This window comes from Lissotriton helveticus, chromosome 3_2 (assembly GCF_964261635.1).
Source record: "Lissotriton helveticus chromosome 3_2, aLisHel1.1, whole genome shotgun sequence".
Lineage (NCBI taxonomy): Eukaryota > Metazoa > Chordata > Amphibia > Caudata > Salamandridae > Lissotriton > Lissotriton helveticus.
In genome coordinates, this window is record NC_136062.1 from 363,044,192 (window position 1) to 363,059,897 (window position 15,706).

The 15,706-nt window shown below is 43.8% G+C and overlaps 1 long non-coding RNA gene across 1 annotated transcript; it reads right to left on the bottom strand.

Moving 5' to 3' along the window:
- Positions 1-11,587: 11,587 nt before the first annotated feature.
- On the bottom strand, positions 11,588-15,492 carry LOC144826325 (uncharacterized). The gene is made up of 4 exons (XR_013609787.1): positions 15,372-15,492; positions 12,330-12,411; positions 12,144-12,241; positions 11,588-11,770 (listed from the first exon to the last, which is right to left on the bottom strand). It is a non-coding gene; the product is annotated as an uncharacterized LOC144826325 (long non-coding RNA).
- Between the last annotated feature and the right edge of the window lie 214 nt (positions 15,493-15,706).

A 15,706-nucleotide genomic window follows, 5' to 3' on the forward strand; every position in this document is an offset into this window, starting at 1 on the left:
GATTTGATGAAATTTGTCAGACTGTCAAAATTGAAGGATAATTTTTCACGTAACCCAACTAGTCAAGTTAATTTGAATGATGCTAATCATGTCTCGGATTATACTGTAAATGAAATAAACACCATTCAAGCAATGATGTCTGTTGAATTTGATACACCTATTGATATTGAGATTGTAAGAGATGAACTGAATATAACTGAAGATGTACACATTGCAAGTGGACTCACACCCAGATCCAAATTCATCCCAACAGGCACTCATCCTAACATTGAGATTTTCCGTGATAAGGTTAGCCAAGCATTCTACCAAATGCTCGAGAATCCTAAACAAACTTCTCCCCCCAAATACAATCTTACCCGTACTGAGTCTGAAGCCCTAAAAAGACTACTATCGGATATTAATATCGTTATCCGGGAGGCAGATAAGGGTGGGAACGTGATCATTATGAATAAAGAGGACTATATGAACGAAATTGCCCGACAGTTATCCGACTCCACCTGCTATACCAGACTCAGTAACAACCCTACAGAGGCCCTCACATCCCATATAAATATGAGATTAGCTGAATGGTGTGAGACAGGTTGGCTTAGTGCTGAAGAATGCAGATACCTCACAGTAACGGCCCCATCTTACCCATGTATTTATATACTCCCTAAAATTCATAAGGGGGGCCCCTTTCCACCAGGCCGCCCAATTATTTCTGGGGTTAATTCACCAACGGAAAAACTGTCAGAGTACGTTGATACATTCATCCAGCCCATGGTACAGAATCTCCCGGCATACTTGAGGGACACTAAGGACATACTAGCCAAATTGGAGGGTTTCATCTGGACAGACACTCTCCATTTTGTTACACTCGATGTAGTTGGGCTCTACACCTGCATAAAGAAGGAGTTTGGGTTGAGGGCCCTTGAGACTTTCTTGGAGAAAAGATCAGCAGACCATCTGTTACATAATGGTGTCCTTCTCGAAATGACGGAAATTATACTGTCTAAGAATTTTTTCCTGCACGATTCCAAATGGTACCACCAAACGCAAGGTACTGCGATGGGTTCCAAGTTTGCTCCCGCTTACGCAGGCCTTTTTATGGGCTGGTTTGAGCGGGAGCATGCTTGGGGTCGTCATTCAGCCAAATGGATGAACAACATAATCTTCTGGGGTAGGTACATCGATGATGTGATAGTGATCTGGGATGGACCTACCCCAGACTTAATGGATTACTTCGGTTATCTTAATGATAATCCATTCAATGTCCGTTTTACGATGACACATAGTCAGGAGGCCATTGACTTTTTGGATGTAAAACTCTTCATAGAGGATAATAAGATTCATAGCTGTACTCATCGCAAGGCGACTGCCTGCAATAGTATTTTACACTATGAGAGTGCTCATCCCCGACATGTAATCGAGAATATCCCCTACGGGGAAATGATCCGAATGCGCCGCAATTGCAGCACGGAGGACACTTTCAACCAAAACATCCATGAAACAGAACAAAGGTTCCTGGAAAGGGGCTATCCCAAGGTCACCCTTGGGAAGGCCAACAAAAAAGTTCTAAACATATCAAGACAGAGTACCCTAGCACCGAAAACCAAACGCACAGATATCAGCAGACCCCCCGCATTTAGTACACAGTACTCAGATCAAAGTAGCAAAGTTTTCAATATCCTAAGAAAACATTGGCACTACATAGTAGACATACCAAGCCTACAGGGATTGGTCTCCAGGACACCCAAAATATGTTACAGGAGAGGTAAAAACCTCCGCAACATACTTTGTCCAAGCTACATAGAATCTAACAGACGGCCAAACTGGCTTACGCCTTCCACCAAGGGTTTCTATACATGCAGTGACTGCAACCTGTGCGCATTAGGGAGAAACAGAACCAGGAATTTCTGCTTCAACACCAAGAAAAACTATACAATAGATTTCCTGATCAACTGCAACACCAAATATGTGGTTTACATATTGGGGTGTGACTGCAACAAAATTTATGTTGGCAGTACCAAGAGAGCCCTCAAGATCCGCATCCAGGAACACGTGCGTGCAAGACGCAATGGGGATATGAGACACCCTATGACCTTCCATATGCAGCAATGCCATAAAGACACAGATAACATGTGGTTCATAGGCATTGATCACCAACCCATCCACCCAAGAGGAGGAGATAGGGAACTTGCACTGAGACAACGAGAGGCGGGTTGGATATGTAGACTACGTTGCATTGAACTCGGTCACAACACCGAGGATGAGCTACATCACTTCCTTAATTAGTCTACCCCCTTTGTATCACAATTCTGTATCATATCTTTGTCCCTAGACCCCTTGTAACATACATTGGACTATTGAGTTTCCAGCTGTAAGTTATACAATTTAGGTCCACTGTGTAGTGAGCTATCTGACAATGTTACTTCCTTTTAGAAAGACTTGGCATAGCACAGCACAATAATGTTATACTCACACCGTGTTAATATATAAAAAGATTATATCAACTAAGATTAATCTCAATATACAAGAATATCCATGTTAGCAACTGTTTACGTACATATGTGTACTTTCTTGTCAAGATTCCTTCGCACGCCCCCCTTTCTCCGTTACCTAAGGGGTCAATATGGCTCAAGGCAGATTATGCTTATTTCTGAAGACTGTCGTCTACAGATCACGTAATCACTGCCTTTTGGTGTCTATCCTTCGTAAAACACTTCATCTTAACAATTGTTACATTTTACATGTTCTGTTAAACATTTTAGATAAATTCCGTTTTGAATTCATTTTCTCTCCAATTCTTCCAATATCTTCGGTAAATCTGATATTTTCGGGAGGGCTTTCGCTCAACAAGCTTATTAGCCCTAGAAATTCGATTAGTCGGACAAATGCCCGCGCTATAGACTTCTCATTAAGCAACAGATACAAAAACATAGGCTAAGATGGCCGCCGTTTTCTTCCTGACTTTCCACAGTCCGCACACGGCAATCTCCGGCTTGTACCCTATGGTTAGTAAAAAAATAAACTGCGCTTGTGACCTCTTCATGCCTCTCTTCTATTAAGCTAAATATACAAATTTTAAAGAGCAGGGGTTGGCGTCGCTCGTTATGAGCTTTGTATCTCCACATCGGTTTGAAAAACGGTGAAATATATATCATTTTCACTCGGGTACTATTAATTATGGTAATCACACAAGTTATTGGAATAATTGTTTTACAGATTAACGAATGTCAGGAGTGGTGATATATTGCAATTATGCACTAAGGGTTCAGTAAATACAGGGGAAAGTAGCTATTCTAAACATATTAAAAGATGGCCGCCGCTTACTCGTTGTAAGGCAATAGCGCAATGCCTTCACTTTCAGTTCTGTGTTTCGGCGCGAAAATCACAGGTGTTATCGCTTAAACCCGATTAACACCTGTATATAAGGACATGTACAAATCGGTATGTTCGAAGACAACGACCTTGCGGGTGTTTCAGCGGGACGAAGGCATTGTGGATGGGCGCCGGCTGTTTGAATACGAACGGTAAGATTGTTGGTCCAAAGCTCCTATTGGCTTTTGAATCTGCCCATGCGCCAATCCTTTTTTGTTAGCATTTGTTTCATTAGTGGTTCTAGGTCTGTCACTGTATACTGGGCATTTCTTTTATCAAAGACCAAGGGGAAGGTTTGCTTAACTTGATGAGCCTTAGACTCAATATTTTGTTAAAACAAGATTTGCCCCCAGATTTGTTTTTATGTTCTGTAGATCCAATTGTAGGTCTGAAGTAAAATTCCTCAGAAAGGGGCTGCCATCACTGTTGTGCGCCCACACTCCAACTAGGTGATAGATCGCTTTTCAGCACTGAACTATGGAATATGTTTCTAAATCTCCCATACGCGAATTAAACTAGCTGGTCATTTAAGAAGGGCTTGTTCATGCAAGTTAAGGGGATGGACACACTTAAGGGTACGGAATATAGATCTATGATCCCTCAAGTTCTTTCTATACTAACAGCAAACACCCTTCCTGTTTATTCTTCACCTGGCAGGCCTACTGGAATACAGTGCCCACATCCTCTTCCCGGGGACCTATGGGACGTTTTGTCCCCTGGTATTCTGTTAATACTACAGGTAAACTTCTCTGTTGTAAAGGCTGTTTCCCATCCCATCCTCAGTCTTTATCCACTTATGTCAATTCGTTTATATATATCCTTTATGTCTTTCAGAACATGTAAAAAAGAGCCATAAACATATAAAGTTGTGAGAGCAATCTTTGCCTATATTCAGGAATCCCACAAATCCTAGTCCTGTACAAGTACATGAGTATATAGTAAGTTGAGATAATTTATTGACCAGACTCTTTAAGCGTCAGGTCTCCCTACTCTCTCCATCACCTTGTAAGTTATTGAATCTGATCCCTTCTCTCCTTTCCTTTTTGTCCCTGGAGGTACAACTCTGTCTGTTCCATACTGGATGAAAAAACAACAAAAAATTATACACACCAAAGTGCACAATGGAAAATTGATTCTGGGAAGACGTTGTCCGGACTCTTTGTTGCCTGCACATTTCATTCTAAAAGGGACAGACCACATTTACAAAAGGTAACCATGTCAACCACTTATTCTCTGTGGAATGAAGGGTTCTAAATATTGCCAATCCAGTCTCCCTTCGTCCATCTAAGGAGTAAAGCCCACTGGGCAGTTCTCAGCAACAGCAGATTTTGGAAACACTCTCGAGCTTATCGCTCACACCATACTGTGTTTTGTTTCTGGTCCGACTGGTTTCTCCTTGCCTTGAGAATCCCATATACATGAAATAATTGGTTCAGCAGATACACCTTGAGCTATGTTAGCGTATTGCCAATGAATTTCTAGTGATACTTTAAGTATCTACTAAGTTTTCCCTGTCAACATAAAATGTAAAATATTCAGTGCCTGATTAAGGATTCATTCCTCTATAAATGTAAATATTGTATATATAATCACTTGTACATCATCGTCTATGTACATATAGGCCCTTTTCCATCATGTTCTCTGTGGGTCGATTTTGTTTGTTTGCATAAGCTCTAATGCCTGTTTTAGCAATTTTATAATGGTTTGTTAATTGTGTATGTTGTTTTAGTGTCTGTTACCTTATGTATATATTAGAGTAATTATTTGCTTGTATGTTTTTACCGACAGCCCTGAAGAAGTCCCAGCTTGGGACGAAACGCGTCGGCTGTACATTGTATTGAATAATTGAAAATAAAGACTAATTGAAGATTAACAACATCTCGCTAACGAAAAACATTCTTTTTTTGTTCATTAATAACATTTGAGTCTGTTTCTTGCTTTTTGTGGTGCACCTTTGCGGTTGTTTGACGCGTGTAATTAGTGTACTGATCCGCCGGCTGAGCCCGGCTAGAGCCCTGGTAGATGGTGGCAGGCGCGTGTAATTTCGTTGAATGAGAGAGTTCAGTAACAGCGCGCAGGAGAGGCTGCAGTAACGTTACTTACCACGCCTCCAGCTGTACGCGTTTGTCACGCCCCCAGCACACGGCCACAGCAGATGATCTGATTAATGTACGACCCACATGGCATGAAGGGCAAAACGTAGCACACGCGACCAGCGTTTCTCACGCCCCCAGCCTGCCCCTTGTTGCGGCGCAATTGCGTTCACATGTCATGAAGGCCAGGCACACGCCCCCAGCATTTCTCACGCCCCCAGCGTGTCACGCCCCCAGCGTGCCTGTTGATGCTGCGCAGTAACGTAATTGGCGCTTGTATGTACAACTCACATGGCATGAAGGGCGGACACATGCCCCCAGCGTTTGTCACGCCCCCAGCGTTTGTCTCACCCCCAGCACACGCCCACAGCCCACGATATGATGGCCGTACCACATGCCCCAGCATTAGTCACGCCTCCAGCCAACGCACTTAGCACAATGCAGACACGCCCACAAGGGACTACTTTGCTGGCACGGTTCTTTTACCTTTTAAATGTATATGGTGGCCGTCTACATAGCCAATGTCCTTCTACTGCAACTGCCCTTTCCAACGCTGTATTGGGTGTTGTGATTGGTGCTGTGGTTACTGAGATTACCCGCCTCAAAGGTTTGGGCTCTCTCTTTATAATATTAGTATGGATATATTAACTGAAAAAACCATAGGTCTTAGGGGTGTTATAGTTAGCTGGACATTTCACTCGTACAAACCCATTGAAATTCCTCCGTTATAGTAAGTTGTACTAACTATAACCCCGCGCGTCTGCAATCCACTGCTGATGATGTCACATATTACGTCATTCATGACCTGTTCAGTGACATCACTGATGACATCTCAAATGAAATCACTGATGACATCATGCACATGACAATCTGATACATCTAATCATACACTTGTCTAAATTTTCAACACTCATTATAAAATATGGAGTACCATATTTGAAACCATTAACACACCAATACAAGTTTCTATAAACCCACTGTGATTCCTACATCTATTCTCACATCTAAACACTTACCTATAGATTCACTCATACATGCTAACAAAGATCAATAGAACACTATTAATATACTTATACACCTACATCGACATTACACAGCAGCACACATCCTATTCATTTATGCAGTCATCTTATTCATTTATGCAAACAATTGATGATACTTACATTTACTAAGCTACACACTTATACAAACACCACTTTATTTCTTAATATAGATAATAACTCATAATATAGATAATTGTGTTATAAAATCACTATTACAAGTATACCGTTTTCGATACAGTAACTCATACAATCACTTTGTCTTATGTATACTTATTTATATACAACAACTGTCACATACACTGCCTTTTATATTTCTACTTTTTTGGACATGTATCATTGAGAAGCATATAGAAGGAAATTCAAGTTACTGGTAAGTACGGTTAGAATTACTTTTCAGGATCAGTACTGGGCTCAAAGATGCAGCACTGAGGTCTGTCCTGATAACAGGTGAGTAAATTGTAATTCGTAGTTCGGCTGTTTTTAGAGGAATATTTGTTAGGTCCAAAACTACAAACTTAGAAGAATTTCCAAGTGAAACTAGTCAATGCTAACATATGGAAGGAAATTAAAGTTACTGGTAAGTATGGTTAGAATTACATTTTAGGATCAGTACTGGGCTCATAGATGCAGCACTGAGGTCTCTCCTGATAAAAGGTAAGTAAATCGGAATTCATAGTTCTGCTGATTTTAGATAAATATTTTAAAAATCCCAAACTCCACACTTAAAAGAGTTTCCAAGTGAAACCAGTCAATGTTAGCCTATGGAAGGAAATTCAATTTACTGATAAGTACGGTTAGAATTACTTTTCAGGATCCGTACTGGGCTAAAAGATGCAGCACTGAGGTCTCTCCTGATAACATGTGATTAAATCGGAATTCGTAGTATGGCTGATTTTAGAGGAATATTTGTAAGTTCCAAAACTCCACACTTAGGAAAATTTCCAAGGGAAACCAGTCAATGTTAGCCTATAAAAGGAAATTCAAATTACTGGTAAGTACGGTTAGTATTACTTTTACGGATCAGTATTGGGCTCAAAGATGCAGCACTGAGGTATCTCCTGATAACAGGTGAGTAAATCGGAATTCGTAGTTCGACCACTATACAAACACACCCTGTGGCGTGTTTTATGTTGTGGCAGTAATTCCCCTTCAATCCTGAGAGTCCCTAGAGTCCTACTAGCCCACTAAGTACATCCAGTAAGCACCACAGAACTGCATAGCAGAGACATGTAAAAAGGGGCACGGCCTACACTACCTCTCTACAACGCAGTGCAGTGGCACTACCTAGAAGCACCTGGTGGACTACTTGGCCCCCATGGTCCCTCAGGATTGAAGGGGAATTGTTTCCCCAACTCAAAAAGCGTCACAGAGCATGTTTGCACACATCATCTCAGGCCCGACCCCTCCCTTCACCATTGTGTAAAAGCGCCCTGTGACCGTTCTAAGTTGAGAGATTAAGTCTCCTTCAGTCCTAAGGGTCCCTTGGATAAAACTAGCCCACTAGATACCTCCAGTAAGCACCACAGAGCTGCATTGCAGAGAGGTGTAAAAAGAGGCGTGGCCTCTGAACACCTGTCTGCAACGCAGCTCCCTGGGGCATACTGGAGATACCTGCTGGGCTATTTCGCCCTCAGGGGCCCTCAGTATTGAAAGAAAATTAATTCCCCAACTTACAATGCGCCACGGGTTGCGTTTGCACAGTGGTGAAGGAAGGAGGCGTGGCCTGAGGTGACATGTCTGCAAACAACCCCTGTGGCGCGTTTTAAGTTATAGAAGTAATTCCTCCTCAATCCTGTGGGTCCCTGGGGGCCAACTATCCCACCAGGTACCTTCAGTATGAGCCAGGGGGCTGCGTTGCAGAGAGTTGTTCAGAGGCCACGCCCCTTTTTACAACACTCTGCAACGCAGCTTCGTGGCGCTAACTGGAGGTACCTGGTGGCCTAGTTGGCCCCCAGGGACCTCCAGGATTGACAAGGAATTAATTCCCCAACTTATACTGCGCCAAAGGGTGTGTTTCCACACATGTGAACTCAGGCCCCGCCCCCTCCCTTCACCACTGTGCAAACGCGCCCCATGGCGCGTTTTAAGTTAGGGGATTAACTCCCCTGGAATACTGACAGTCCCTGGGGTGCAATTAGCCCACCAGCTTACTGGTGTAAGCGCCACAGAGCTGCGTTGCAGAGATGTGTAACAAGCATTGGAAATGCAATAGGTCTCGCAATAACGCGAGTCTGAACTATTAGCATTGTAAATGATAATGCCCTTTATTTTTGCGTTCTGGTTTTTGGAACATAAATAAAAGGCTTTGTCATTTACAAGGCCTATAGCTTAAATTTGCGTTAAAACGAGACCTATTGCATTGCAATGGTGGTGGTGCTGCTGAGTTTTCTCTGAATCTGCACTCTGAATCTGCACTCTGAATCTGCACTCTGAATCTGCACTCTGAATCTGCACTCTGAATCTGCACCCACAATCTGCACCCACAATCTGCACCCACAATCTGCACCCACAATCTGCACCCACAATCTGCACTCTGAATCTGCACCCACAATCTGCACCCACAATCTGCACTCTGAATCTGCACTCTGAATCTGCACCCACAATCTGCACCCACAATCTGCACCCACAATCTGCACCCACAATCTGCACCCACAATCTACACCCACAATCTGCACCCACAATCTGCACCCACAATCTGCACCCACAATCTGCACCCACAATCTGCACTCTGAATCTGCACTCACAATCTGCACCCACAATCTGCACCCTGAATCTGCACTCTGAATCTGCACCCACAATCTGCACCCACAATCTGCACCCACAATCTGCACCCACAATCTGCACCCACAATCTGCACTCTGAATCTGCACCCACAATCTGCACCCACAATCTGCACCCACAATCTGCACCCACAATCTGCACCCACAATCTGCACTCTGAATCTGCACCCTGAATCTGCACCCACAATCTGCACCCACAATCTGCACCCACAATCTGCACCCACAATCTGCACTCTGAATCTGCACCCACAATCTGCACCCACAATCTGCACCCACAATGTGTGAGTGGCGTTGCATGTGTGAGTGGCGTTGCGTGTGAGTGGCGTTGCGTGTGTGAGTGGCGTTGCGTTTGTGAGTGGCGTTGTGTGGCTGAGTGGCGTTGCGTGGGTGAGTGGTGTTGCGTGGGTGAGTGGCGTTGCATGTGTGAGTGGCGTTGCGTGTGTGAGTGGCGTTGCGTGGCTGAGTGGCGTTGCGTGGCTGAGTGGCATTGCGTGTGTGAGTGGCGTTGCGTGTGTGAGTGGCGTTGCGTGACTGAGTGGCGTTGCGTGTGTGAGTGGCGTTGCGTGTGTGAGTGGCGTTGCGTGTGTGAGTGGCGTTGCGTGGCTGAGTGGCGTTGCGTGTGTGAGTGGCGTTGCGTGTGTGAGTGGCGTTGCGTGGCTGAGTGGCGTTGCGTGTGTGAGTGGCGTTGCGTGTGTGAGTGGCGTTGCATGTGTGAGTGGCGTTGCGTGTGTGAGTGGCGTTGTGTGTGTGAGTGGCGTTGTGTGTGTGAGTGGCGTTGCGTGGATGATAGTGGGCTTGCGTGGGTGTGAGTGGCGTTGCGTGTCTGTAAGTGTTGCTGTGTGGGTGAAAGTGGCACAGAGCCTTTGATGTGGCCTGGCGCAGGAGAAATGCTGCTGCTGCTAATTAAAAATACAAGAGTGGCCGGGAAGCGGCCGGGAAACACAAGTACGGCCGGCCACATAATTAGGGGAGGAGAAGCCGCACAGCACACGCTGGGAGAAGCCCTTTGATGTGCTGTGCGGCCGCGATGCGCGCTCTGTGCTGGGGGAGGGGGAGGGCCATTAGCCTGACGAAGGGTGGGAGGGACATTGAGGAACAGATGGCCATGAAAGTGTATGGGCCAAAAGCGCGTGCCTGTACGTGCACTCGAAGAAAACGCCACGAAAAAAAGCGGTGGTTTGACAATCAGTTCGAGCACTTGAATTCTCGGCCATTTCCCATTCCTTCGGAATGGAAAAGGACGAGACCTAAAAAGGGGCATGGCCTCAGAACACCTCTCTGTAAAGCAGCCCACTGGTGCATCCTGGAGGTTCCTGGTGGGCTAGTTGGCCTCCAGGGACCCCCAGTATTCAAGGAGAATTCCTTCCCCCTCTGCAAACGTGCCAGGGGGCACATTTGCAGAGTGATGAAAGGAGGAGGCGTGGCCTCCGGCGCAATACCTTTCTTTTTTTTTTTTTAAGAAGGTGGGCTGTGTAGCCCCTTCTTTTTCTATTTTTTGGGCCCTGGACCCCATCCCCCAGGGACTGCCCCCTATTTTATTTTTTTTATTTGAAAAATTGAGGATGGGGGCTGCGTGGCCTCCCTCCCGAGGCCTTAATCAGCCCTGGGGACCTGGCCTTTTACTTTTTTTTTTTTTTTAAACTGATGGGGAGTGGGGCCGCGATCCTCCTGGGTCATTTATGGTCCCAGGGAACCCATCCCCCGGTGCCGGCTTTTCTATTTTTTGGGGGGGACGAGGGGGGGCCATTTGGCTCCCCCTCCCAGGGCCACTTGAAGCCCCGTGGACACCATCCCCCGGGGCTGGCCCTCTCCTTTGGGTACCGTGGGGGTCCCCAATCTCCCCACAGTCCCAGCCGGCACCCCGCATCCTGCGGGAGCCGTCATTGCTTTTCCATATGGGGAGCTGCTAACTTGCTGCTCCCCATGTGGAAAAATAAGTAGAAGAGGGGGGTAACCCAATAAACCCTTGCGAGCTTGGGAAGATAATCTATCAAAAACAAATTGCCAGCAAGGGATGTGTTTCACACTTTACTAAGCAGCATTAGGGATCTCTAATGAAAAGAGTTTTTAGATTCGAGCTGTAAACATCAGTTGCTGTATTGTATTAAAAAAGGTCCAGTTATTTGAAACAGTGCACAGGGTCACAATGTGAGGCTACCACACTAGCCAAACAATAAAGAGAATCAACACAAAGAGATTATGTATCAAAAATTGTTATTATTGAGAAACAATTATAAAGGTTATTCATCAGTTATTAGAATCAAGCATAAAAAATTCTGATGTACAAGGAAAACATTCATTAATCCAACAGTACATAAGAATACGTCCCAGCTGTTATATATGGTACAGTGACTACTGTTACATTCGCAATAAGGCACTGAACGTGAGGTGTCTACAATGGCAGGAGTGGACGTGAAGGTCGACGTTTCGGTCTTATCAAAATTAGTCACAAGACCATCATCAGGACAAATTGTTAGGTATGAGCCGATGACCCCTAGAAAGAAACATAATACATCAATCAATGATAATGTTCGGTATGTGTTGCAGCATAATTAGTTAAAGAAATTCTATTTAATCACTAATTATGTTTCCTAATATAATTAAAAACAGGAAAAATTTAAGGCAAAAGCTCAGCACTCAGTATTGACAAGGACGGTGTGGCGTCACTTATATCTTCAAAATTAGAAAAACATTTTATTACAAAACCATTCAAATTACAGTTTACTGTTCATGTATGCATGAGTATATCTGCAAACATATATTGCCTCCAGATTGTGCAATGTAATGTATAGACTAAAGTTCTAAAATGGGCACCATAAAATTTCTATGGCATTCCTATATTTGATTATATACAGGGTCAGACTTACTTGTAAAGAAGAGAAGGAAAGCCTGCTATATCCCACAGTCACATTTTTTTTTGGGGGGGGGGATTCCTTAGTTTGATTTCATTGGTAGCAGGTTATCACTATGGAAGACAAGATAATCAAAATTGGAAATCCTCTCAAAAAATAAACAGAGCAGAGACAGTAATCTGCGACCCAGATATTGTTTACCTGATCAATTGCAATGAATTTTCAGGATCAGGATACTTCGTTTCTAGATCGCCCTTCTATTCATGGAGAATCTCTAGAATATCTGTAGGTGCAAAAAGCATGGCTTACTTTGATTGTGCGAACACAATGATCAAAACCAAACCACAGCTATCTTGTTGTCACGTCATTGCTCTATAAGATAACCTGGTTCATATAATTGCTTTACCAGAAAAGAGTGCATCAATTGCAGAGGAAAACGTTCTGCTTCGTCCCGTAGCGAGAGTGAAATATACAGTGTCTTCAGACCCATTTCATTCACTTAACGCTACAAACGAAATATAAGACTAGGTTACATCGATATGCGATGCACTGCGGACAAAGCAGAACGTATAAAATGCAGTCTGCAGTGCATCGCATATCGATATAACCTAGTCCTATATTTCGTTCAAGGAAAGGTACAAACACATGAAGAGAAAGTGAAAGTGGCAGGAACTGACCAATGAGAAGCAAGGAAATGAGACTGACGATGATGCTAACCAATTGTAAAGAATGGTTGGGCTCCACGCTTCTTTTAGACTAACAAAATGTGTCACAAGCGACACCGCATGCACTGTGTCAGATGGGACTTAAAAATGCCATGTGGCGTGCAAGAAGTCCCTATGATGTGTTATTTTGGCTGCAACAAATTACAAACATATTTTGACAGGATTGGATAATGTGCACTGTTGGGTGGTAATACTGTCGGAAGTTCAAGGATCTTTACCATAAAAGCATGTTATTTGCACATACTTTAGGACCTAGTACCAAACTACACCTGTTTGTTATGGTATGACCCACTCTTGACCATCCCTCTCTACAGATAGTCATGCACAGGTGGAAGCTCTTTCTCAGGCCATGTGGGAAAACCCTGGAACTCTATTCCTGCAACAATAAGATTAGTTGCTAACTCCCTCGTAGTTTCTTTCATTCTATGTTTTTATAATACAGACCACTCAAAAAAGAATACATGCATACATGTGCCTCATGTTTATTGTCAACACTTTATGCTGTGTAACTACCAGCTCGCAGCGCCCTAATAGGGACGCATATCCGATCCATAAGCAACACTAGACACAGTTTCCGTCAACACCCTAAGGAACATGCACTCCAAAAGACTGCCAGAGATCCAATATGAATCCGAGTGCTTGTTGCCTTTCCAGATGTATGAAGCGCTATATAACTTCTAGAGTGCAATGCAAGAAATGTGCACACGTGGTTAGCAAATACATGAATAACAATTGCTTGCAGGCACACAGCAAAGGCTATGTGAATCAGGCAATTCATGTTTGCACATATATATGCCAACTCCGGAGCTGTGTCCTGAATGTGGTTGGGTGTGAGCACCTGATAATGGGGTTTTAAGATGTGTAATCCCGTTGAATGTTGAAATCCTTCTGCAAACACGTGGAGCGTAAAATACTTCCTGCAGCCCTATCTTTCAAGACGCCACATTAGCATGGGCAATCTCACTCGGATCAGGGCAGGCTTCTTACATTTACATGGCAAGGCATAAGGTTCTTATCTAATTTCCATATGCTTCATTTTTTTCTAGTTTGATCTCCTGAAAGGTGCAGGGAAATGCTAAAATGTGGCGCATGGAATGTGGGCAGGAGCAGACAGGCCTCTTGAACTCCTTCTTTCCTTGCAATTTGCATAGCATTTGCAATTCACCGCTGATCTCTATTTGCTTTTTGAGTCCCATATTTGCATGCAAACAAATATTGAACTCTACTGGATACTGTACTACATTTCACACAAAAAAAGAAATAAAACATTCACTTTACCAACATGTAGTTTTTTTGAAGAGGTTAGCTATGCAAAATCGACTTGGTAATGTTCCTAGTTATGTGGCATAACAAGATTTGCCTTTGACACTTATCTTGACAGCTTCAAACAAATGTACTTGGGATTGACAGATTTTGCTGACTGCAGCTACTACACAGCAGCAGCCAGTTGGCCACTTGGTCTAATTAGGTCCACACTGCTATCTAGCAAGTAGCAGGCAGGAAGAAAGGCTATCACAGCAGGCTCTTTAGAGATAACATCAAAGAGCTTAACAGGGAAGTAACATTCACATGAACAATGACTTCTGCAGGTAAATAAGATAAGGGCAGACAGAGGTCTAGGCAGTGCAAAGTTGCAGAAGTATGAGTGGAAATCCGTGGAAATATTGTAAAATGTCTGCAGGAATTAAAGTAAAAACTGCAGAAACAATAGAGAAAAATATATTATGGTTTAGATCAAGGTAAATTGTAACTAGAAAAGTACATTCAACTGCATTCAATCTATATATTTTCATCATTATTGATTATTCTGAAATCAAGTTAAAAAATCATTGTAGACAGTCTTTGTCCGCCTTGTGCACATCTTTCTTCAGATTCTTCAGATACGATTTCTGAGCCCTAACTTCAGTCTCCATCGTCCTCACACATCTCTTCACCTACACACATCTCACTCCCCATTCCCCACCTCTGGATGTTTGTACACCTTACAGTGCTCAAGTACCTGCTGCATTCAATGAAAGAAGATGGACTCGTTGGGTGACATGGGCGGGAAAAGTCTTTAGAAATACCTAGGTCCAGATTTACTAAGGCTTTGAGCCATGTCAAAGTGACTTAATGTGATGCATTGGTATTTACTTTCCAGTGCAAAAGATATTTTGCCTTGGAAAGGTGCTCTTTTCTCAGTGCAGAACGTACTTTGTGCTGTTTTGCGCCGCTTTGTGTCAAGAGAGCAATACTGGGCCATTGCTTCAGAAGACTGCGTTAATAAGAGGTACTGTTTTCATTTTTCAAGAAAACCTGCAGATTGCATCTGTGCTGAAGTGCACAGCACACATCCAAAGCATGGGCTCTTCTCAGTTTGTCTAGGCATAGGAGTTGTACTAGAAAGGTACACATCCTATGCGAGAAAGCTCATACTACCTCTCCTTTGTACAATGTAGTGGTGCCTGGCATCTCCCAGGAGCAAACTGGGGGGGCGAGGCTGAGCAAAATAAAATTAAAAACATTAAACTTAACTTACCAGAACGCAATGCGATCCAACGTCCTCCTCTGGTCCTCTCTCCCCCCAGGAACTGGCAGCAGCAACTCACTTGACCAATCAGGATGCTGCTTTCATGCTGCATGAGAGCAGCACCCTGATTGGAGGGAGCAGCTTCACTTGGCACGCCATAGCGCTGTTGAGGTAATGGCTTGCTCCGACCCAGCTGTTTAAACTACGCATGTGTGTCTGTCCGTCTCAAAACGGCTGACCAAAAAGACATGCAAACTTCAAACAGTGCCATACAAGCCCACCGTCCTCCCCGCTGAGTGACTTCCTGCTATCAATCAGGACGCTCTGCTCTGGACGTGGAAGAA